Source organism: Triticum aestivum, chromosome 5A (assembly GCF_018294505.1).
Source record: "Triticum aestivum cultivar Chinese Spring chromosome 5A, IWGSC CS RefSeq v2.1, whole genome shotgun sequence".
Taxonomy (NCBI): domain Eukaryota; kingdom Viridiplantae; phylum Streptophyta; class Magnoliopsida; order Poales; family Poaceae; genus Triticum; species Triticum aestivum.
In genome coordinates this window covers 331,825,114-331,851,125 of record NC_057806.1, presented here as the reverse complement: position 1 = coordinate 331,851,125, position 26,012 = coordinate 331,825,114, and the positions used below count along the sequence as shown (strand labels likewise).

The window sequence follows — 26,012 nt, the reverse complement described above, 5'->3', positions numbered from 1 at the left end:
TACAGCCCGGGGACGTCTCCTCCTTCTTGATCCAGCAAGGGGAGAGGAGAAGTTGAGGGAGAACTCCAGCATCACGACGGTGTGGTGGTGGAGCTTGTGGTATTCCTGCAGGGCTTCGCCAAGCTCTACGGAGGAGGAGGAAGAGTTGGAGGAGGGAGGGCTGCGCCAGGGAAGAGGTCACGGCTGCCCTCCCACCCCTCCACTATATATAGGGGCAAGGGGAGAGGGGGAGGCTCCCTAGGGTTTCCCCTAGGGGGCGGCGGCTAGGCAGATTGGATCTCCCTAGGGAAAATCCTAGGGAGACTTGCCCCCCAAGCCAAGCAGGTGGATGCTTGCCTCCCAAGCCAGGTGGAGGCGCCCCAACCCCCCAAGTAACGTGGGAAAGGGTGTGGGGGGCTCACCACCCCTTAGTGGGCTGGTTTGCCCCTTCCCCTTTGGCCCATGAGGCCCTCCCACACTTGCCGGGGCTCCCGAAACACCTTTCGGTCATGCTGGCCATAGCCTGATACCCCCGGAACACTTCCGGACTCCAATACCCTTCGTCCAATATACCGATCTTCACCTCCGGACCATTCCGGAGCTCCTCGTCATGTCCGGGATCTCATCCGGGACTCCGAACAACCTTCGGTAACCACATACTATTTCCCGTAACAACTCTAGCATCACCGAACCTTAAGTGTGTAGACCCTACGGGTTCGGGAACCATGCAGACATGACCGAGACAACTCTCCGGCCAATAACCAACAGCAGGATCTGGATACCCATGTTGGCTCCCACATGTTCCACGATGAACCACGATGTCGAGGATTCAATCAATCCCGTATACAATTCCCTTTGTCCAGCGGTATTGTACTTGCCCGAGATTCGATCGTCGGTATCCCGATACCTTGTTCAATCTCGTTACCGGCAAGTCTCTTTACTCATTTCGTAACACATCATCCCATGATCAACTCCTTGGTCACATTGTGCACATTATGATGATGTCCTACCGAGTGGGCCCAGAGATACCTCTCCGTTTACACGGAGTGACAAATCCCAATCTCGATTCGTGCCAACCCAACAGACACTTTCAGAGATACCTATAGTGTACCTTTATAGCCCCCCAGTTATGTTGTGACGTTTGGCACACCCAAAGCACTCCTACGGTATCCGAGAGTTGCACAATCTCATGGTCTAAGGAAATGATACTTGACATTAGAAAAGCTTTAGCAAATGAACTACACAATCTTGTGCTAGGCTTAGGATTGGGTCTTGTCCATCACATCATTCTCCTAATGATGTGATCCCGTTATCAACGACATCCAATGTCCATGGTCAGGAAACTGTAACCATCTATTGATCAACGAGCTAGTCAACTAGAGGCTTACTAGGGTCATGGTGTTGTCTATGTATCCACACATGTATCTGAGTTTCCTATCAATACAATTCTAGCATGGATAATAAACGCATGAACAAGGAAATATAATAATAACCAATTTATTATTGCCTCTAGGGCATATTTCCAACACGGCAAGGGCGCCGAGGCGGACGGCCCAGGAGCCAGAGGCGCCGACGCAAGCGGCCCAGAGACCAGAGGTGCCGGCCCAGAGGCATGGGGCATCGAGACGCACGGCGTCGCTGGGTGATCGGTCGAACGTGCATGTGCACGAGGACTGAGGCCATGCAGGGGCGCACCCTGATCGTCGTGAGCCGCTGGTGAGACCGAAGAGGGAGGCGATGGTGCCTCCAAAATTTCCAAACGAGCCCCACGTCCAGTGCCCGCACCATGATTAGGCAACAATATAGGAGAATATGCAACATCATCAAATTGGTCAGAGGCAACAGAGGATGAATGCATAGATGGTGGTTCAGCAGTGTACACAGGAAGTTTGGCAAAGGAAAAAACATGTTCATCAAACACGACGTCCCGGGATATATAGACACGATTTGTGGGAACATGAAGACATTTGTAACCTTTATGAAGAGAGCTATAACCAAGGAAGACACACTTCTTGAAACGAAACTCAAACTTGCGCTTGTTATATGGACGAAGATGCGGCCAGCAAGCGTGTGACGCCCCCGATTCAGTCGTACACTAATCATGCACGCAAATGTGTATGATCAAGATCAGGGACTCACGGGAAGATATCACAACACAACTCTACAAATAAAATAAGTCATACAAGCATCATAATACAAGCCAGGGGCCTCGAGGGCTCGAATACAAGAGCTCGATCATAGACGAGTCAGCGGAAGCAACAAAATCTGAGTACAGACATAAGTTAAATAAGTTTGCCTTAAGAAGGCTAGCACAAACTGGGATACAGATCGAAAGAGGCGCAGGCCTCCTGCCTGGGATCCTCCTAACTACTCCTGGCCGTCGTCAGCGGGCTGCACGTAGTAGTAGGCACCTCCGTTGTAGTAGGGGTCATCGTCGACGGTGGCGTCTGGCTCCTGGACTCCAGCATCTGGTTGCGACAACCAGAAAGAAAGGAAAGGGGGAAAAAGGGGGGAGAAAGCAACCGTGAGTACTCATCCAAAGTACTCGCAAGCAAGGAACTACACTACATATGCATGGGTATATGTGTAAGGAGGCCAAATCAGTGGACTGAACTACAGAATGCCAGAATAAGAGGGGGATAGCTAATCATGTCGAAGACTACGCTTCTGGCAGCCTCCGTCTTGCAGCAAGTAGAAGAGAGTAGTTTGAAGTCCTCCAAGTAGCATCTCCAAGTAGCATCTCCAGTAGCATCGCAGTAGCATCTCTAGTAGCATCGCATAGCATAATCCTACCCGGCGATCCTCCCCTCGTCGCCCTGTGGAAAAGCGATCACCGGGTTGTCTGTGGAACTTGGAAGGGTGTGTTTTATTAAGTATCCGGTTCTAGTTGTCATAAGGTCAAGGTACAACTCCAAGTCGTCCTGTTACCGAAGATCACGGCTATTCGAATAGATTAACTTCCCTGCAGGGGTGCACCAACTTACCCAACACGCTTGATCCCATTTGGCCGGACACACTTTCCTGGGTCATGCCCGGCCGCGGAAGATCAACACGTCGCAGCCCCACCTAGGCACAACAGAGAGGTCAGCATGCCGGTCTAAACCTAAGCGCACAGGGGTCTGGGCCCATCGCCCTTAGCACACCTGCACGTTGCGTACGCGGCCGGTGAGCAGACCTAACAACCTCCATTACAAAGGAAGTTGCGTTAACGCAGTCCAACCCGGCGCGCGCCACTCAGTCGCTGACGTCAAGAAGGCTTCGGCTGATACCACGACGCCGGGATACCCATAACTACTCCCGCGTAGATGGTTAGTGCGTATAGGCTCGTAGCCAACTCAGATCAAATACCAAGATCTCGTTAAGCGTGTTAAATATTCGCGAACGCCGACCAGGGCTAGGCCCACCTGTCTCCTAGGTGGTCTCAACCTGCCCTGCCGCTCCGCCACAAAGTAACAGTCGGGGGCCGTCGGGAACCCAGGCCCACCTCTACCGGGATGGAGCCACCTGCCCCTTCAGCCCCCATCTCCGAACAGTATCACAGGTAATGTAACTGTGTAAAGTATATCGTATATGCCCGTGATCACCTCCCGAAGTGATCACGGCCCAGTAGTATAGCATGGCAGACGGACAAGAGTGTAGGGCCACTGATGGAACACTAGCATCCTATACTAAGCAGTAGGATAGCAGGTAATGGTAACAACAGTAGTAGCAAGGACAGGCTATGCATCAGGATAGGAATAACGGAAAGCAGTAACATGCTATACTACTCTAATGCAAGCAGTATAGAGAAAAGAGTAGGCGATATCTGGTGATCAAAGGGGGGGCTTGCCTGGTTGCTCTGGCAAGAGAGAGGGGTCGTCAACTCCGTAGTCGAACTGGGGCATCAGCATCGTCATGGGGTCTACCGAAGAGAAGAGGGGGGAATAAACAGTAAATACATAGCAAGCAAGTGCATAACAGGATAACAGGCAGAGCTAGACGTGTTCTAACGCGGTATGAGGTGATACCGGTGAAGGGGGGAAACAACCGGGAAAGTATCCCCGATGTTTCGCGTTTTCGGGCAGAGGAGCCGGAGGGGGAAAGTTGCGAGTTTGATATGTTAGGAGTGCGTGGCGGATGAACGGGCTGCGTATCCGGGTTCGTCTCGTCGTTCTGAGCAACTTTCATGTTGAAAATATTTTAATCCGAGTTACGGATTAAAAGATATGATTTGCTAAAGATTTTATTAATTTCTGGGATTTAATTAATTATCTAATTAATTCGAAAATGATTTAATGACATCAGCATGATGTCATGCTGACATCAGCAGTCAACAGAGTTGACTGGTCAACCTGACCAGTGGGTCCCACTGGTCAGAGACACATGTTAATTATCCAAATTTAATATAATCTAATCAGAATTAATTAGGGGTGGGCCCCACTGTCATACTAATTAACTAACCGGTTAATTAGACAACTAATGTTTAATTAGCCTAGTTAGTTATTTAGTTTAATTAAACAAAATTAATTAAGTTAATTATTTCTCTAATTAATTAATTAATTATTTTTATTTTTATAAATTCATTCAGGGGGTGGGGGCCCCTTGTCATTGGCCCAGGGGGCCTAGTGGGTTTGCGGCGCTGCGGCTGTCGTGGGTGCGGGCGCTGGGCGTCGGCGCCCGACTGGGCGAGCGCCCAGATCGACAGGCCGGGGGGGGGGCAGCCACGGGCGTGGCCGCCGGCGGCCACAACGCCGGCCAAGGGAACGAAGGGCGGCGCCACGGGAGGCGGAGACGGCGTTCAGCGCGGCAAGGCCGCGCGCGAGAGGAGGAGAGCGGGGCGGTCAGAGCATGCGGGAGCAGGCGGGGAGGCGACGGCTCACAGGGGGCCGGTCGAGGAGGGCAGCGGGCCAGATGACTGCCGGAGGTGCAGCGGGGGAGGGGGGGGGGGAGGGCGCGTGCTCGGGCACGGGACGGCGCGGGCGGCGCGTAGGCGGGGCAAGCGGGAGTAGCGGCGGGGGTCCTCACCGGAGATCGTGGGGTCTAGGCAACGGGCGCGGGGAGGTTCGGGGAGGTCGACGGGGACGTCGCGGCGGAGCGGGAGGCAGTCCGGCGGGGGAGCGTTCCGGCGAGGTCCAGGCGGATTGGGGGCGCCGGCGTGGTGGCGACGGGAACCGGCGGCGGCGTCGCGGGCGACCGATGGGGTAGCGGGACGGCGAGGCAGTAGGGCGATGGGGGTGGTGCTCCGGTGGGGGGGGGGGCACCGAGGACGGCGACGTGCGTCGGGGCGATGTCGTCGGGGTCGGGGGCGTGGTCGCCTCGATCCCGATTTGGATCGAGGGAGTGAGGGGAGAGTGGGGGGGGAACTGGGGATCGGGTGAGGGTTAGGGTTCGGGGGAGGTGGCCTCGTAGGCCAGAGGCGAAGTGGCCGGCTGGGCCGGCCGGCTGACTAGCTGGGCCGGTAGGCCCATCGGGGGGGTGCTTCTTTTTTTTTTCTGTTTTAATTTTATTACCATAATTGTTTTAGTTTTGTAAAACATATAGTTAGCACCTAAATTACTAATAGTATTTATACCACTGCCACAATTATTCTTGTAGTTATAAAAAGTAGTTTTTAATAATTTAATTATTTAAGAGACGTTTAAATTATTGTTTCAGCGACTGTTCCTATTATCTAATGCACTTAAACATTGTATGTTAATTTGGATCCACCACCATAATCATCTATGATTTATTTGCTACACTTTGAACATTTTAGATTTGACTTTTCAAAAGTTTTACCGTTTGACTAGATTTTGAATTTGAATTTGAAACGGTTTCGAACTAACACGAGATTAACACCGGTAATCGTGGTGACATGGCATCATTACCAGAGGGTTACTGTAGCTTGATTACCCGGGCGTCACAATTCTCCTCCACTACAAGAAATCTCGTCCCGAGATTTAAGAGGTAGTGAAAGGGGGGGGGGAGGTTTGGTAACGAATCTAGCGGGTCTTCTCATTCTGGCTTGCTCTTCTCGAAGAGACCGGTCCAGTACATTGATGTTTTCATTTCTCCGCTTCAGGTCGTCATGATGAAGTCGGCATCCTTTCTTCGGGATCTTCATCGTATTTACGAATATGTAACGAGGCATATTGGCAACGATAGTATGTTATAAGGGTAATGATCTGGGATTAACCCATGAATGAGCATATGAGTACCTCTCGAGTTGAACAAATAAAACACATCGAGAGTAAAGTTGGAAGGTACAATAAGAAGTTTCAGGCAGCCAGGCAATCGTTCAATGCCTAGTCAGAAGGTGAAAGTGGTTTTAAAGCCACGGAATAATTATTGTGTCCGATGGCAGAATTGATGATCTCATCAGAAGGTGGCTCACGAATTACATACGAGTCCACGCGGGAGGAATAACTTTGGAAACAGGGGGTGTACAGGAGAGTCAGATTTCGATCCTGTGGAACTGTGGGTTATGGGCCCACCATGTGGTTTTAAAAGTAAGGAGGGTGATGACGTCTTGCACGATCATGTAAGTAAGGCATTTCAGGGAGTACCATGTCAGTTATGTCGGCAACAACGTTGGTACCAAGGGCGAGGGACGAAGAGAACCATTTTCCTGCTCGTTGCATCGAGGCGGACCAATAGGCAAAGTTCTCGTCCATCGGTGGTTACCGAAATGTCACCAACAACAGTAACAGGGTCTTACTGGCAGATTTGTACCACGAGGTGCTTACATAAGCAGGAAAATAATACTGCTTAGATTATATAGACCTCAAGAAAGGTTAATCCAACAAATGGAAAGGAAAATAAGATTATCAGATTAAACAGAACAATGAAAAGGAAAATGTGTTTAAACACATATTTCAAGGGTATATCCTTCCCAAGGACAAGCAGAGCATGATATCCATGACAGGATATAATGTAGAAAACTCTTTAGGTAGGGGAGAGAAATTTCATGACATTACCCATACAGCGGTGTTTGGATAATTTTAGCAGGAAACATTTAGCATTGGGCTTCAAATGTTCTTGTTGAAAATCAAAGTTCCACAGACAAACTTTTGAGATAGCACTGGCATGGTATTCAAACAAAGGTCGGACTTTAGATACTCAATGGATCCATCAGGAATTATAAAATAGGTCTTACAATTTCCTCATGGACGAATGGACAACCTTGCTAAAAAGGTATCTATAATGATAGGTCCTCCAGCCGGGGGGGGGTGCTAGGCATGACATCATGTTACCGGGTCATCAAAGGATCAACATCATAACTCTTGGAAAGTTGTCCCCAACCATCATATCTGACCGAGATTCATATCCAATTGGTGTCATGAAACCTCAGACTCAGGGGGTCCGAGAGGAAAAAGGTGCAACACAAATCGTCGAAATGACATTGCAAGATCCTCGAGAAATGAACTATGGGAGCGGGTTTCTGAAGCAATAGTTCATCATTAAACCAAGGAGGGGATGAGAAGGTGGCTGATGGGCTCAGCGACAGTTCATCGAGAATTCCAAACGGATGGATTTCCACGATAAAGTGAACAAGAAGATGACATTTGTTAGATCAAATGGTAGAATGATGTATGCTCGAGGAAAACATACACAATTAAACATTGGTTGAAAGGTGCACCCGAAATATGGGTTGGGTTGCACGACCAATGTCAGAATGGTGATTCAATAGTCAATAGTCTAAGAATGAACTTTCGACCATTAACTTCAAAAAATTAGGGTTGCTAGAAGGAAAGAATCCAAACAACACCGTTCACTTGTTGGAATTAACACGAGGACCAAGAAAGAATGGTGATGGTGAGAAGTATTTCTATGTCAAGAATTCTCAAGAGGTGGAACAAATCTTAGAACATTCTTGACATAAAGGATGGTAATACTCCAAGGTAAAGAAGAACAATTGCTGGATAGCAAGGAACTCAAGGTATAACACCAAACATGAACAAGCTTGTGTTGGTGGGAGGGCAATAAAGTGGTCGACGGTAATACAATTCATCAAGGGCAAGGATGGTATTTCTCATCATGAATTCAATTGATATCCTGGATGAGCTCAGAATGTTGATGATCACGACACCTTTGTCGCGAGAGATCATGAAGATGTAATCGATCGGTAACGACATCAAGTCAAGTAATGATGAAGTGAAAGGTTATTGGAACCAAGGGTACGACACAAACTCGAAACCAAGCTTGTTGTTCAAGGCGAAATGATATGACGATGAGGATCGATGTAAGGTTAGTTCATCGTTGAAAATTGGTGCTCCGAGAATAAGGGCGAGGTAGCACAGTTAGAATCGTCACGACAATGATATAGCCAAACAGGCTAGGAATGGCATGATCAGGTACAAACTCGTACTTATAGAAGCTTACTGAAGAGTTGTTGAACCGTAGAGCGGACTCGGTTCAGTTATCGGTGTCTTTGAGTGTCCAATAACTCAGAGCCCGCAAAAAATTGGAATCAGTGGGAAGGTAGCACTTGATGAAGAACTCATAAAGGTTATGCAGTTCCATGATAATCTCGAGATACCAGGGGTGTAATACTCGACACAAGATCAAAGTAAAGGTTGGACTGGTGTATTGATCCATAGAAGACAATTGTTTTAACTTGTCCGAGAAATGAGATCAAAGAAGAACAATCATGGTCGGAACCACAATTGCAAAAGGCCAGATCCTAGATATAAGATGAACTTATACCAAAGGAATAATTCATTTAAGAGAAGCTTTAATGATAAGATCTACATCGTGTCCATGGGCATGAACACAAGTTCAAGGTCGACTCCCACTTCTCCAATGCATAACCTTTCATTCACTTCTCACGTTCGATGAAGTTGCAGTGTTGAAATTTTATCTGGTGAAGCACCAGAAGAGTATGACTCGTGAAAACTTTCGGGTTCACACGGTTTAGAGAAGGCATATGTTCAGCCCATAGGGGCTTCTTAGAAACATATACCACAAGTTTCAAGAGTAATTAACACAAGCCCGAAAGCAGAACATGGTTGGCCAAGCAGAGGATACAACTTAACAAAGGCATTATGTATCAGGGGAAGAACTCACAAGGTGATCAAATGTGTAGGACACTGTCGGATAACAATCCAACAAAGGACTTGATGGTCCACAAAGGATCTGATACGAGTATCGGTACTCAACTAGAGGAAGAAGAATGCAAGGAGATCAGATTATAGAAACAACTGACTAACTCAATTGTCAAATGCAAAGGAATTATGATTTCCAAATCAAGGGATCAGAAGCAATGCTCTGATTAGGGATGGATAAGTTGAATAGCCTTAGGGTACAATCAACGACAATTGGATTGGTCGAGAACCAATTCCAGTTAAAAGAATGGAAGCTCCGCCAGAAAGGTAATTTATAAGGATCAATGATGATTGCGTGTATTCGCAACATATTGAGTCAACAGACTCAAAATGATAATGACAAGGAATGTCAATAAGATTTCTATACTTATGGGTATAATCATAATGAAAGCAAACAAGAAATTCCAGAGCAATAGATTGCTGAGGATTTTCGGAATATCGGGTGGTATTTCGAAGACTTTTGTGTAACACATGAACAACTGGGGGGATGAGCGGATACTCAACAAGTGCGAGAATTAACCGGAGGGGTATTCAGGTGTCAATGAACAGCGAGGCAGTAAGCTCAAAGGATTATCGAAACAACGACGAGTGTTTCGGGGTATCTTGTAATAACAAGACCAACTGGGGATGAATGTAAGAATAACTTCAAGTAGTTATCCATAAGGGTTGACGGTGGAAGGGGAATTGCAAACGCGATGAACACAAGTTCTCGGGTTAACAGCGGAGAGTATCTTCGGGGTCTTCTGGTGCAGCAGACGATCATCAATAATTAGGGGCTCTCCGGGGTGAAAGTGACAACGAGATCCTAATGTTAGATTTTTAGCAAAAATCGTTTAACCCGAATAGAAGAGAGTTCAGAATCCCAGAGTAAAGGTCGAGGAGTAAAAGATCCTAATACCACCCAATGGCGACGTGGGCCCATAAGGCACACAGCCATGTTAGTAAAAGTTTTTGCAATGTCTAGACTCGACTTCGGCCAAGGAGTGTGGAAGGGGGATTCCTACAGGCAGTCGGCTCTGATACCAACTTGTGACGCCCCCGATTCAGTCGTACACTAATCATGCACGCAAATGTGTACGATCAAGATCAGGGACTCACGGGAAGATATCACAACACAACTCTACAAATAAAATAAGTCATACAAGCATCATAATACAAGCCAGGGGCCTCGAGGGCTCGAATACAAGAGCTCGATCATAGACGAGTCAGCGGAAGCAACAAAATCTGAGTACAGACATAAGTTAAATAAGTTTGCCTTAAGAAGGCTAGCACAAACTGGGATACAGATCGAAAGAGGCGCAGGCCTCCTGCCTGGGATCCTCCTAACTACTCCTGGCCGTCGTCAGCGGGCTGCACGTAGTAGTAGGCACCTCCGGTGTAGTAGGGGTCGTCGTCGACGGTGGCGTCTGGCTCCTGGACTCCAGCATCTGGTTGCGACAACCAGAAAGAAAGGAAAGGGGGAAAAAGGGGGGAGAAAGCAACCGTGAGTACTCATCCAAAGTACTCGCAAGCAAGGAACTACACTACATATGCATGGGTATATGTGTAAGGAGGCCATATCAATGGACTGAACTACAGAATGCCAGAATAAGAGGGGGATAGCTAATCATGTCGAAGACTACGCTTCTGGCAGCCTCCGTCTTGCAGCAAGTAGAAGAGAGTAGTTTGAAGTCCTCCAAGTAGCATCTCCAAGTAGCATCTCCAGTAGCATCGCAGTAGCATCTCTAGTAGCATCGCATAGCATAATCCTACCCGGCGATCCTCCCCTCGTCGCCCTGTGGAAAAGCGATCACCGGGTTGTCTGTGGAACTTGGAAGGGTGTGTTTTATTAAGTATCCGGTTCTAGTTGTCATAAGGTCAAGGTACAACTCCAAGTCGTCCTGTTACCGAAGATCACGGCTATTTGAATAGATTAACTTCCCTGCAGGGGTGCACCAACTTACCCAACACGCTTGATCCCATTTGGCTGGACACACTTTCCTGGGTCATGCCCGGCCGCGGAAGATCAACACGTCGCAGCCCCACCTAGGCACAACAGAGAGGTCAGCACGCCGGTCTAAACCTAAGCGCACAGGGGTCTGGGCCCATCGCCCTTAGCACACCTGCACGTTGCGTACGCGGCCGGTGAGCAGACCTAGCAACCTCCATTACAAAGGAAGTTGCGTTAACGCAGTCCAACCCGGCGCGCGCCACTCAGTCGCTGACGTCAAGAAGGCTTCGGCTGATACCACGACGCCGGGATACCCATGACTAGTCCCGCGTAGATGGTTAGTGCGTATAGGCTCGTAGCCAACTCAGATCAAATACCAAGATCTCGTTAAGCGTGTTAAATATTTGCGAACGCCGACCAGGGCCAGGCCCACCTGTCTCCTAGGTGGTCTCAACCTGCCCTGCCGCTTCGCCACAAAGTAACAGTCGGGGGCCGTCGGGAACCCAGGCCCACCTCTACCGGGATGGAGCCACCTGCCCCTTCAGCCCCCATCTCCGAACAGTATCACATGTAATGTAACTGTGTAAAGTATATCGTATATGCCCGTGATCACCTCCCGAAGTGATCACGGCCCAGTAGTATAGCATGGCAGACGGACAAGAGTGTAGGGCCACTGATGGAACACTAGCATCCTATACTAAGCAGTAGGATAGCAGGTAATGGTAACAACAGTAGTAGCAAGGACAGGCTATGCATCAGGATAGGAATAACGGAAAGCAGTAACATGCTATACTACTCTAATGCAAGCAGTATAGAGAAAAGAGTAGGCGATATCTGGTGATCAAAGGGGGGGCTTGCCTGGTTGCTCTGGCAAGAGAGAGGGGTCGTCAACTCCGTAGTCGAACTGGGGCATCAGCATCGTCACGGGGTCTACCGAAGAGAAGAGGGGGGAAGAAACAGTAAATACATAGCAAGCAAGTGCATAATAGGATAACAGGCAGAGCTAGACGTGTTCTAACGCGGTATGAGGTGATACCGGTGAAGGGGGGAAACAACCGGGAAAGTATCCCCGATGTTTCGCGTTTTCGGGCAGAGGAGACGGAGGGGGAAAGTTGCGAGTTTGATATGTTAGGAGTGCGTGGCGGACGAACGGGCTGCGTATCCGGGTTCGTCTCGTCGTTCTGAGCAACTTTCATGTTAAAATATTTTAATCCGAGTTACGGATTAAAAGATATGATTTGCTAAAGATTTTATTAATTTCTGGGATTTAATTAATTCGAAAATGATTTAATGACATCAGCATGATGTCATGCTGACATCAGCAGTCAACAGAGTTGACTGGTCAACCTGACCAGTGGGTCCCACTGGTCAGAGACACATGTTAATTATCCAAATTTAATATAATCTAATCAGAATTAATTAGGGGTGGGCCCCACTGTCATACTAATTAACTAACCGGTTAATTAGACAACTAATGTTTAATTAGCCTAGTTAGTTATTTAGTTTAATTAAACAAAATTAATTAAGTTAATTATTTCTCTAATTAATTAATTATTTATTTTTATTTTTATAAATTCATTCAGGGGGTGGGGGCCCCTTGTCATTGGCCCAGGGGGCCTAGTGGGTTTGCGGCGCTGCGGCTGTCGTGGGTGCGGGCGCTGGGCGTCGGCGCCCGACTGGGCGAGCGCCCAGATCGACAGGCAGGGGGGGCAGCCACGGGCGTGGCCGCCGGCGGCCACGACGCCGGCCAAGGGAACGGAGGGCGGCGCCACGGGAGGCGGAGACGGCGTTCAGCGCGGCAAGGCCGCGCGCGAGAGGAGGAGAGCGGGGCGGTCAGAGCATGCGGGAGCAGGCGGGAGGCGACGGCTCACAGGGGGCCGGTAGAGGAGGGCAGCGGGCCAGATGGCCGCCGGAGGTGCAGCGGGGGAGGGGGGGAGGGCGCGTGCTCGGGCACGGGACGACGCGGGCGGCGCGTAGGCGGGGCAAGTGGGAGTAGCAGCGGGGGTCCTCACCGGAGATCGTGGGGTCTAGGCAACGGGCGCGGGGAGGTTCGGGGAGGTCGACGGGGACGTCGCGGGGAGCGGGAGGCAGTCCGGCGGGGGAGCGTTCCGGCGAGGTCCAGGCGGATTGGGGGCGCCGGCGTGGTGGCGACGGGAACCGGCGGCGGCGTCGCGGGCGACCGATGGGGTAGCGGGACGGCGAGGCAGCAGGGCGATGGGGGTGGTGCTCCGGTGGGGGGGGGCACCGAGGACGGCGACGTGCATCGGGGCGATGTCGTCGGGGTCGGGGGCGTGGTCGCCTCGATCCCGATTTGGATCAAGGGAGTGAGGGGAGAGTGGGGGGGGGAAGTGGGGATCGGGTGAGGGTTAGGGTTCGGGGGAGGTGGCCTCGTAGGCCAGAGGCGAAGTGGCCGGCTGGGCCGGCCGGCTGGCTAGCTGGGCCGGTAGGCCCAGCGGGGGGGGGGTGCTTTTTTTTCTGTTTTAATTTTATTACCATAATTGTTTTAGTTTTGTAAAACATATAGTTAGCACCTAAATTACTAATAGTATTTATACCACTGCCACAATTATTTTTGTAGTTATAAAAAGTAGTTTTTAATAATTTAATAATTTAAGAGACGTTTAAATTATTGTTTCAGCGACTGTTCCTATTATCTAATGCACTTAAACATCGTATGTTAATTTGGATCCACCACCATAATCATCTATGATTTATTTGCTACACTTTGAACATTTTAGATTTGACTTTTCAAAACTTTTACCATTTGACTAGATTTTGAATTTGAATTTGAAACGGTTTCGAACTAACACGAGATTAACAACGGTAATCGTGGTGACATGGCATTATTACCAGAGGGTTACTGTAGCTTGATTACCCGGGCGTCACAAGGCGCACCCAAAAACCTTGAAAAAGGTATAATCAAGTTGTTCATTAAGGAGAATCTCAATGGGAGTCTTCATGTTCAAAACACGAGTGGGAGTACGGTTTATGAGAAAGCATGCAGTGGTGAAAGCATCACTTCAAAACCGAAACGGAACAGATGCATGGGCCAAAAGAGTAAGACCAGCTTCAACAATGTGACGATGCTTACATTCTACTGAACCATTTTGCTGATGTGTATGTGGACATGCGAAACGGTGAGCGATCCCAAGCGACTGAAAGAAGGAGTTGAGGTTGCGATACTCGCCCCCCCCCCCCCCCCCCCCGTTCCGACTAGACATGAACAATTTTATGCTTGAGAAGGCGTTCAACATGTTTTTGAAACTGAACAAAAATGTCAAACACACCAGATTTACGTTTAATAAGATAAAGCCAGGTAAAGCGACTATAAGCATCAACGAAACCGATATAATAATTATGACCACTGACAGAAGTCTGAGCAGGACCCCATATATCTGAAAACACAAGCTCTAAAGGATGTTTCACCTCACGACTGGAATCCGAAAAGGGAAGTTGATGACTCTTCCCCTGCTGACAAGCATCACACACTACTACATCTTTATTACTAGACAAGTTAGGAAGCTCATGACGATGCAAAACATGACGGACAATAGGTGTGGCCGGATTATCAAGACGAGCATGCCACTGTGACGGAGAGACCCGAACTCCACTGAAAACGCAAGCGACGCCAGGATGCTCCAGACGGTAGAGGCCCTGGCACAGCCGCCCACTAAGAAGAATGTCCCTTGTGCCCCGATCCTTAATAAAAAGATCAAAAGGATGAAATTCACAAAGCACATTATTATCACGTGTGAGTTTAGGAACTGAAATAAGATTACGTGTCACAGATGGAACTCTAAGAACATTACGGAGCTGAAGACTCCTATTGGCATGTTGTAACACCCACGATGCAGCTATATCTCCCACGTGTCGGAGCACGACTTAGAGGCATAACCGCATTGTAGGCATGTTGCAAGAGGGGTAATCTTTACACATCCCATGTACTGAATATGAAAGGGATAAAGAGTTGGCTTACAATCGCCACTTCACACAATACATAAATATAGCATTACATCATCCAGATACAATCAAGGTCCGACTACGGAACCAAATAAAGAAAGACAACCCCTAATGCAAAAGATCCCCGATCGCCCCGACTGGGCTCCACTACTAATCAATTGGAAACGAAAACAACACAACGAACACGATCTTCATCGAGCTCCTCCTTGAGCTCGGTTGAGTCACCTGCACGGTATCATCGGCACCTGCAAACTGGTTTTGGAAGTAATCTATGAGTCACGGGGACTCAACAATCTCACACCCTCGCGATCAAGACTATTTAAGCTTATGGGTAGGGAAAAGGTATGAGGTGGAGCTGCAGCAAGCACTAGCATATATGGTGGCTAACATACGCAAATGAGAGCGAGAAGAGAAGGCAAAGCACGTTCGAGAATCTATGATCAAGAAGTGATCCTAGACTACTTATGTTCAAGCATAACTCCAACACCGTGTTCACTTCCCGGACCCCGCCGAGAAGAGACCATCACGACTACACACGCAGTTGGTGCATTTTAATTAAGTTAAGTGTCAAGTTATCTACAACCGGACATTAACAAATTCCCATCTGCCCATAACCGCGGGCACGACTTTCGAAAGTTCATAACCCTGCAGGGGTGTCGCAACTTAGCCCATCACAAGCTCTCACGGTCAACGAAGGATATTCCTTCTTCCAGGAAGACCCGATCAGACTCGGAATCTCGGTTACAAGACATTTTGACAATGGTACAGCAAGACCGCCCGATGCGCCGGCATCCTGATAGGAGCTGCACGTATCTCGTTTTCAGGGCAACACCGGATGAACACTATGTACAGCTAAAACCAACCCTCAAGTTTCCCCGAGGTGGCGCCGCAGGTGGCTCTGTTTCGGACCAACACTTAGACAAGCACTGGCCTGGGGGGGGGGGTTAAAATAAAAGATGACCCTTGAGTCTGCAGAACCCAAGGGAAGGTGATAGGTTGTTAGTGCAAATGGTAAAACCAAGGTTGGGCCTTGCTGGAGGAGTTTTATTCAAGGCGAACTGTCAAGGGGTTCCCATTATAACCCAACCGCGTAAGGAACGCAAAATCAAGGAACATAACACCGGTATGATGGAAACTAGGGCGGCAAGAGTGGAACAAAACACTAGGCATAAGACCGAGCCTTCCACCCTTTACCAAGTATATAGATGCATTAATTAAATAAGATGTATTGTTATGTCCCAACAAAATATCCATGTTCCGACATGGAACAAACTCTATCTTCATCTTCATCTGCAACTAGCAACGCTATAAGAGGGGCTGAGCAAAGCGGTAACATAGCCAAACAACGATTTGCTAGGACAAGGTGGGTTAGAGGCTGATCATGGCAATATGGAAGGCATGATAAAGCAAGTGGTAGGTATCGCAGCATAGGCATAGCAAAAGAGCGAGCATCTAGCAAGCAAAGATAGAAGTGATCTCGAGGGTATGGTCATCTTGCCTGCAAAGTTCTCCGAGAAGACGAAAGCTTGATCCTCGTAAGCGTACTCAACGGGTTCCTTGAACACGAACTCGTCTCCCGGCTCTACCCAAGGCAAGAACACAAGCAAAGGAAACAACAATCAACCACGGTGCAATGCGCAAGCAACATGATGCAAAACATGGCATGATATGCGGGATGTAATATGCAATGCATATGCGTGATTCAGAAGGGAAAGATTGAACCAGGCCTCAACTTGGCAAACCAAGAGTGCCGCTGGAAAGATGAGATGATTTCGGTCGAAATCTATATAAAGATCACCGGAATCGGATGCACGGTTTGGAAATGGCAAGCAAAACAATAATGGCACGATCCTGCGATTAACAGCACGATGCCATCTAAATGCATCAAGAAAAATAAGCTACTGCACTCTAACATAGCAACAAAGCACATGGCAGTGATCCACTCAAGATGCTTGACAAAAGATGAACACTGAGCTACGGCTAAATCACACAATAACAGGTTCAAACAAGCATGGCAAAAGTGCAAAAGATATCAGGTTTACAGACTTAGTGAAAATAACATGTCAGGATTTAATATCAGGAAGCAATGTTTAGAGCAAGATAACAACGTGCTACAGGAACATATCATGGCAAAACAAGGCATGGCATGGAAGTACTCAAAGCATATAACAAAAGTCCCTTACTGACCATAAGCCAAAAAGGATCAAAAGATACAATGGCAACCATGTGAACATAGCAAGTTTCGTTAACAGATTCAGACTTAGCAGAAAACTGGACATGGCATAAACAGAATTACGAAGGCATGTTTGCGAGCTCGATGCACTCACCACAAAGCATTGCATGACAAAATGAGAATACAACCAACAAGAAGACATGATAAAGAAGCTAAACATGGCAAGAACCATCTCATATCATGCAAGGATCAACTACAACAACCTTGGCAAAATTGATTAACATGTAAACAATCTGCTAGGAACATTTTATAGCAAAAGTAGAGCAAGATTGAGTCATGCTAGGGCACTCCATAATTGCAAACAAAGACATGGATGGATAGAGCATAACAATATGTCAAAATCATCCTTACTGAACATGCTCAAAAGAGGCATGGATCACTCTGTAGCAACAAGAATACATGGCATAAAAATAACAACAGGAAAAGGACTTAGTGAAATTCTAAGTCCCTGAAATCAGCAACATCACGAGAGCTACTTTGCATGCTTGTGCTAGTCACCACATTGATCACAAAAATACATGGCATACACCCCTGTAAAGATGGCATGTCATATAACAAAATACATGTAGAGCTCATAGCCATATGCAACACACATTAATCATGGCAAAAATGACAAATGATCATAATCTGATAAGAAACAGGGACTAACATTATATATCACTCTTGCATCAACCATTTGGGCATCAAGACGGACTCAAACGAGCATGGCACAATGGAACAAAATGAAGAGGACAAATAGATGAACATTTCGATATACACCACGCACGAAGCGGAGCAACGGTGATGAAGTTATGATGCGATGAATAGGGGCATAAAGTTACTGAGATCCTCGGGACTTGGTGGAATTTTACCTCCGCAAAAAGTCAACGCGGGACGGAGGGAAGCGGGACGAAGAGATCCAGGATCGGGGCACCGTGTTTGGTTTGGGGACCGGTGGATCTCGTCCCACCTGGACGAATTCGACCGGATCCGACTCTGGCGAGGGCGGCTCCGGCGAGGGCGACCGGAGACGGCACGGCGGAGGCGGCGGCCGGAGAAGGGTGCGGGGCGGCGCGCGGGGCCGGCGGCGACCCGTGGTGGCGTAGGATGGCAGGAGAAGGTCCGGCAGGGCGCTGGCGGAGGCGGTTCGGCCAGTGGCTGAGCATGGCGAGCTCGTCCATGGCGGGCGGCAAGCCTGGCAGAGCGGCGGAGCATGGCGCGGTGGTTGGCGGAGCAGCGCAAGGCGACGGGGCATGGCGGATCCGGCAGCGGGGTACGGGTGGAGGAGCGTGGGCGGCGTGGCTCGTCGGAGTCCGGCAAGCTCCAGCGAGTGGAAGCGGGTGGCGCGGAAGCCGAGGCGGCGACGGGGAACTCCGGCAAGGCGCCGGCGAAGATCCGGCGAGGCGGCATGGCGCGGGCCTCCTCGGGCCCGGGGCCGGCCGGAGATGGGCTTCGCGACGAAGTGGGGCGTGGGCGTGTCGACGTGTCATGCTGTGAGTGGAGGGGAGCGGCGGCGGGGTGACGTGTTGCGCTCCCATTGGTCGGAGCGACGTGGCGGCTGGACATGTCCGGCGCGGACGAATTTGTCCGGCGGCGCGAGGTGGACGAAGGTTAGGGTTTATCTGCGCGAGAATTTGGGAGGGAGCACATATTTATAGGTAGAGGGAGTTAGGATAGTCTAAATGAGGAGCGGTTTTCGGCCATGCGATCGTGATTGAACGACCGAGAGGATGGAGGGGGTTTGGATGAGTTTTGGGCCACTTTGGAGGGGTGTTGGGCTGCAACACACACGAGGCTTTTACGGTACCCCGGTTAACCGTTGGAGTATCAAACGGACTCCAAATGGCACGAAACTTGACAGGCGGTCTACGGGTGGTGTACCAAGGCCGCTTGACAAGTCTCGGTTCAATCCGAGAATGTTTAACACCCACACACGAAAAGAGGCAAAAGAGGGCGCCGGAGGACATAGGAGCACCGGATTGCAAAACGGACAACTGGGAAAATGATCGGATGCATGAGACGAACACGTATGCAAATGTGACGCACATGATGACATGATATGAAATGCATGACACACAAACAAATGACAAGGCAACAACAGCGAATAACTGGAGGACACCTCACACAACGGTCTCGGGGCGTTACACATGTCTAGTGAGAAGAGATGCTTGACCAATATGAGAGATGTGCATACCTGCTCCATTGGCGATGTGGATCTTGTCGGAGTCGTGATAGGGTTCACGAGTGTGAAGCTTCCCCATCTTGCTCGTCAGGTGCTCCGTCGCCCCAGAGTCCATGTACAAGTGAGGATCGATGGAGTAGGACTGAGTGTGTCCTTGTTGCTTCTGCGGCGCCGGACGATCAACCATGGCAACCTGACAGGCAAAGTTGCGTGTATCCTTGCCGTCATTTCCAAGACCAAGGAAGCTCCGCTGAAAGCGTTTGTGATACTTGGAGGACCAATGCCCCTCAATGCCACACAACTGACACACGCGTCGACCACCGGCCCCTGGTAAGGTTGCAGACGCGGGGGGAGCCGACGATGACGAAGCCGGGGGCGGCCCCTTGGACAAGCTACGGCCACCCTTAGTGGCGGCGTTCGTGGAGAGGGAGCCGTGACTGGCTTGGAGCGGCGCGCCTCAACACGCTGCTCGGTGAGGAGAAGACGGGAGTGGAACTCATGTGCCATCATGGGAGTCGAGTTGCCCCGCTCGTTGATGATCTCAACCAAAGCATCATACTCCTCGTCGAGCCCGTTGACGATGAAGGAGTTGAACTCGGAGTCGGTGAGCGGCTGTCCAATGGAGGCCAACGTGTCAGCAAGGCCCTTCACCTTGTTGTAGAACTCCGTGGCCGTGGAGTCAAGGTTCTCGCACTCGCCAAGCTGACGACGGAGCGCAGAGACACGAGCCTGAGACTGCGCCGCAAATGAGCGCTCAAGGATGGTCCAGGCCTCATGAGACGTCTTGGCGAAGACAACAAGCCCGACGACAGCCAGAGAGAGCGACCCCTGGATGGAGGAGAGGTTCGCCTGGTCCTGCCCCGTCCAAACACGGTGAGCCGGATTGTAGACCGGACCGTGCATGCTGTCCACCAGCGGGGGGGGGGGGGGCAAGGGAGAGAGCCGTCGACGTAGCCAAGCATGTAATGGCTCCCAAGGAGCGGAAGAACCTGCGCCCGCCAGAAGATGTAGTTGTCAGATGATAACTTGATGGTGATAAGATGGACGAAGTGAAACGGCGGCGGCGGCGACGATCCCGTCGAGGACACGACCTGGGATGAGGGCACCATAGATGCCGTCAGCGTGACCGAGGACGCGGCCGGAGGAATAAAGGGCACGGGGGAAGATGGTGCCGCAGCCGGGCCCGACGCCGACAACCCTGCCATCAAGGCGAACTCGGGCGCCACCGGCGGTAGCAGCGGGATAGCACCCGCAGGAGAGGAGGCAGACGACGCAGCCGCGGTGTGCACTGCGAGCTCGCGCCCGAAGGACGAGGGCGCCGGCGGAGTCGAGAAGAAGGAGCCTATGCTCCGGGTCCCGAGCGGGGCCGGCACAGCGGCAGCGTCCAGCCAGAGGGACAGCAGCGCCGCGAGGGAGGCCGGTAGGAACCCCGCGGTGGTGGAATCAAACGTGGCGGCGGCGCGATCGGGAGCGGCAACGGTGAAGACGGTGGCGGCGGTGGTGCGGGTATTAGGGTTTTAGCGAAAACGATCGTAACCTAGCGTGATACCATGTAAGACAATATGTTTGGGGGGAACCGACACAACCCTTTAGAAGTGGCCTATCATATATATATATATATATATAATGAAGGGGTACAACGTTACCTCATACGTACACATATACGGGAACTATACAATCTAACACTGGGCACGAAGCCGTGCTCCTCGCCGGAGGCGTTGTGGCCGCGCTTGACACTGTCGCGCATCTCGTCCAATTCACCGACGTCGCGCCGATCCCGTGGCGCCGTGCTCTCCGTGGAGCCCTCGAAGCTATGGTGCCCCTAAAAAAAATCCTCGGGCTTATGTGTGTTGACTCTCGTCAGCACTCAAAAACGGCTTCAATGTGACCCAAAACCATTATGGGGCTTCATTTATCCGGTTTTGATAATTTGAGAGGGTAAATTATATGGTATTTGAGTTCAGGGGGTTATTGATCCATCAATGTGGATTTGAGGGGGAAAACTATACTTACTTTCTTCCTAAAAAAAACGTCTCACGGCGGCTCTGGCCACTCTAATCCTCCAGCCAAATGGGCCACAAAACGTTTACCGAACAGGGCCACAAAAAAGGTGGTGGCAGAGGAGTTTGGGTAGTCATGGCTGGGAAAAGCTCCCGTCACATCCGCCGCTCCTTCACCGCCGCCGCCGCCTCAGCCCTTAACCCTAGCCTCTGCAAGCGCCGCGCCCCGTCCTCCACCTTCGCCTGTCTCGCCATTGCCCTCTCTCAGCTACGACCTCCTGGTGGAGCAGGCCGAGAAGGTGGAGCGCGCTGAAGCTGATGGGAGCAAAGAAGACATGAAGAAAGACAAGAAGAAAGGGAAGGAGAAGAAGGAAGAGAAAGAGGCTGGGTTGGGTCGGCAGAAGCAGACGTTTGATACCAATGCTGGTAAGGAGCAGGCCGAAAAGTCGGGCTTGACGGCGGTAAATTCCTGTTCGGAGCGTGGCGACCGGGCAGATGCAGAAAAAGTTAAGAAATACAGGAAGAAAAAGGAGAAAAAGAAAGACAAAGCAGCTGAGACGACCGGGCAGATGCAGGCATTTGATACGACTGTTGAAAATTTAGGGTCGGAGGTGTATGCAGAGAGAATCAAGGTTAAAGGAAGACAGTCTAGTAGCAAGTCCAAGAAGAGAAAGCGCAAGCGTCAGGATGGCGAGCTTGCTGCAAACATTTCTGGTGCCGATCAAATTGTGGCAATGGCAAGAGAAGATAATAAGCGAAAGAAGGAGAATTCTGTTGTGCTGAAAGAGAGCAGCCAGATCGACAATACTAAAAAAGGTACCAGTAAGATAGGAAATGGAAGTGATAAAGAAAGCTAACGCAGATGGTAAGGGTGATAAGAAGAAAAAGAAGAGAAAGGAAGGGATTGAAGGAGGGAAAAGGGAGAAAGAAAAGGCAGCTCGATCAAAGAACAAGGGTAGGCGGGTGACGTTTGCAGATTCAGTGGTGGTTTTTAGCATCGAAGGTCGTGATGATGAAGAGGGTGGAAGCAGTGGTGGGTCTGAACTTGTACATGGACAGCGGTTTACCCTAGAAGAAGAAGCCACCCTCATGGAAGCGATGAGGGATTATGCAGAGATGAAGCAGCTGGGAGAGGAAGGCTTAGAGATGATTCGTCGCTGTAGAAAATACCCAGAGCTGAAGGGTTGTTGGAGTGATATAGGGAAATCGTTACCCCATAGACCCCACGAGGCAATTTACAAGCGGGCACGTATATTACTCACTAGAAGTGATGAGCGTAAATGGACACAGGAAGAATATCACAAGATACGACAGTTTGTCGAAAAAAATGGCACGGACTGGAAGGCATTGTCAGAGGAACTTGGTAAGAGTGAGATCCATGTTAAAGATACTTGGAGAAGAATAAAGCCTAAGAACTTGAAAAAGGGGAGATGGACCCAGGATGAGCACCAAAACTTGTTTGATTTGGTGAATCTTGACCTGCGTCTGAAAGCCCATCAGGAGAAAAATCCTGGGCATCGTAAGCTAAGAGATAACATTTCCTGGGAGGCCATCAGTGACAAATTGACCAGCCGTAATCACAAGAATTGCTGCCTGAAGTGGTATGTCACATTAGCATCTCCACTGGTTAAGCAAGGAGTATGGGCGGATATTGATGATTATCGACTGGTGGAAGCGCTTCAAAAGGTTGATGCTGTTTGCATTGAAGATGTTGATTGGGAGAGCCTTCTCGGTCACAGATCAGGGGAGGTTTGTCGTCAAAGATGGAACCAGATGGTCCGTGGCATTGGTAGCCACAGACAGAAGACTTTCATCGAACAAGTGGAAGTGCTGTCGAAGCGTTACTGCCCAGAAATGATTGACTACAGGGAATCAGAAAATTAGGAGTTGTCACCCAGCAAGCTTTTGTATGTCTTAATAGAGGAACGGCATGTTCGTTGTTGCATTTCGCCTGTCGTCATGTGTTGTAGCCTGTAATATGTCTGGCTTGTGGGATTTGTGAGATGCTGAAATGTCCACAGTACTTGGTTTCTGCCAAAAAATGGAAACTTCTTGCTGTTTTATCTCCTCGCTCCATCTCAACCACATTCACACCTAGTGCTCTAACTCCCAGATCCCTCGCTCTCCTCTGGTTACAACAGCAGTGGTGATGGCAACTGTGACTTAACCCCTGCGAACAATATGTTCCATGCCTGACAGTGATGTCGAAGACACAACTGCACCTACCAAGCTTGCCACGCATCAGTCTGTATCATGAGAGTTCCAATCTTCCATCTACCTGTTGTACAATGGTGTTGCCTGCAACAGCAACAGATGCATCTCGCAAGTAAACTACTCATCTTGCTGTTTTATCTCATTCCATCTCAACCACGTAGTCATGTGTTGTAGCCTGTAATATGTCTGGCTTGTGGGATTTGTGAGATGCTGAAATGTCCACAGTACTTAGTTTTTGCCAAATAAAAAGGGAACTTCATCTTGCTGTTTTATCTCCTCACTCCATCTCAACCACATTCACACCTAGTACTCTAGCTCCTAGATCATTCGCTCTCCTCTGGTTATGACAGCAGTGGCGATGGCAACAGTGACTCAACCCCCGCGAACAATCTGTTACATTCCTGGCCGCGATGTCGAAGACACGACTGTACCTACCAAGCTTGCCACGCATCAGTCTGTACCATGAGAGTTCCAATCTTCCATCTACCTGTTCTACAATGGTGTTGCCTGCAACAGATGCATCTCACAAGTAATTTTATGAGGGCCTTACTCTTGTTAGCTAAACTACTCGACTGTGAACAGTGGAAATTTGCCATAGCTTTTAAATTAGTATATCTAATTGCAAGTTGCAATCATCTTTTTAGAGTAAACATATATACTTGCAATGATGCAGTCTACTGCTGTGTGTGGGAAATTTTGTACTATCATGTTCTTTGGTTCTAGAGGAATATGACCGCTCTCCACAATGCTCTCTTGTCCAATTATATTATCATTATTAAGGCTCATATAGTGGAAACGACCGAAGGCACCGCCACACCATGGATTTTGCATCGTGTCCTCTTGATCAAAGCACTCTTGTTGCATTTAATTGGGATCTTATACTTGATTACTGTTTTATATGATTTCACTGCTGTGCGAAACAAGGAGCTAGTTCAAACAAACTGATAGAATACCATGCTGTATCCAGATTCAATGTGAATACTTTGCTTAGCCTTCTTGTGATGATCAATCTCTATCTGCTAGTTTTATGCCAGGCTTTCTTTGTGTACATTTCCATGTGATTTGAACAGTTGTAGAATGATATTGTGAGTTGGTGTGCATTGCAGAGTGGAAGGATTGCTGAAAGCTGGTAGGGGAAGAGAGTGCGGACAGTGAGGGAACATCGGAACAAGCTAGGAAGTGAGTGCTGATCTGAACCTGAAGCCTGCGCATGTTTCATAAGGTGCTGCCCATCTTGGACAGGTAGAGTAAGCTGGAACTTTGTTGGAACCAAGCATGTTTGCAGTCAAAAAGACATACTAGTTTTCCTGGGATATGATGGATGTGGTTGCCCGGGCGGACAAATGGAGGGCGGCCGGCTCCTGTCCTTGGACCGTTTTTTGCTAGCTATATTTTTCTCTATAAATTACAGCATTGGATTCACATATACCAACCAAGTCCGAAACGATCGTGGTAGCGTTTCGACTGTATCTCTAACTAGCTTTTCCCCTTCTTTCTTGCACACACGCATCTCTTTCTGGTTGTGGTTGACACGAAATTCTAAATGCAGAGATCGAGGTGGTCGTAATATACAAGTTATTAGTGTCGTACGATGCGGATGCTTAACAATATCGATTTCTTGTTGAAATTAAGGGGTTTCCCTAACCAATCATGCTTGCCGTTGGTGCACCCAACCCCCTACGGACTACTACCAGATTACTCCCGAAAGAAATTAGAGAGTGATCGAACAACCCAGACAGACAGCGAGATCACAACCACGATTAAAAGGAGCCCCTGCAATTTTGCTGCAATAGTATATATATGTATCCCATTTCTGCAGGCTTTATATTGATCTCATCACATGCATGGTCGCGTTGCAAGCGAAGCAAATCTCTCCCTTTGCTTTACCAGCATCCACCGTCCCTACCAGGACGATTAACTAGTTATTATATAAGCGTCTCCATCTGATGAAGCGTCTCTTTCGCATTACCCGTCGTCTTCGCTTTGCCGCTTGTCTCTCGAATAATTTAGTACCAACTTGTGGTTAGTCCCCTTCACACAAAAAATAAAGTAAAAATAAAACTCGTGAGTAGTTAAGAAAAACAGCATAATAACACCATTGCTGTCTATCGTTGCTCTAGTTAAGAAATGTCACTAATTAACTGATCGTTCACTACTGGAATCATGACATTTCTTTTCACTTAAGTTTTTTCCTTTCTTTTGCGGGTAACATTTCACTTGGTTCCCAAACCAAACACGACCTTACATATCATTGTGAATTTGGGGATGCATGCATAATGATTCTCTAATCTCTCTGGTTACACAAACGTGCTGCTGGAAGCTCACTCCATCCCGCCACAGTGGAGGGACCTAATCATGTTTACCCAGAAAAGGGGAGGTTGATTAGTTAACGTGTTTGCAGGTGGGAGTACGTTGCAACAGCCAGCTGGTCGAGGTAGGTAGGTGAGAGCGAGGTACTCCTAGGCCGCACCGC

General features: G+C 49.1%; 1 pseudogene; it reads left to right on the top strand.

Annotated features, from left to right (window-relative positions):
- Positions 1-21,409: 21,409 nt before the first annotated feature.
- Positions 21,410-25,132, top strand: LOC123103219 (RNA polymerase I termination factor-like; annotated as a pseudogene).
- The last annotated feature ends 880 nt before the right edge of the window (positions 25,133-26,012 follow it).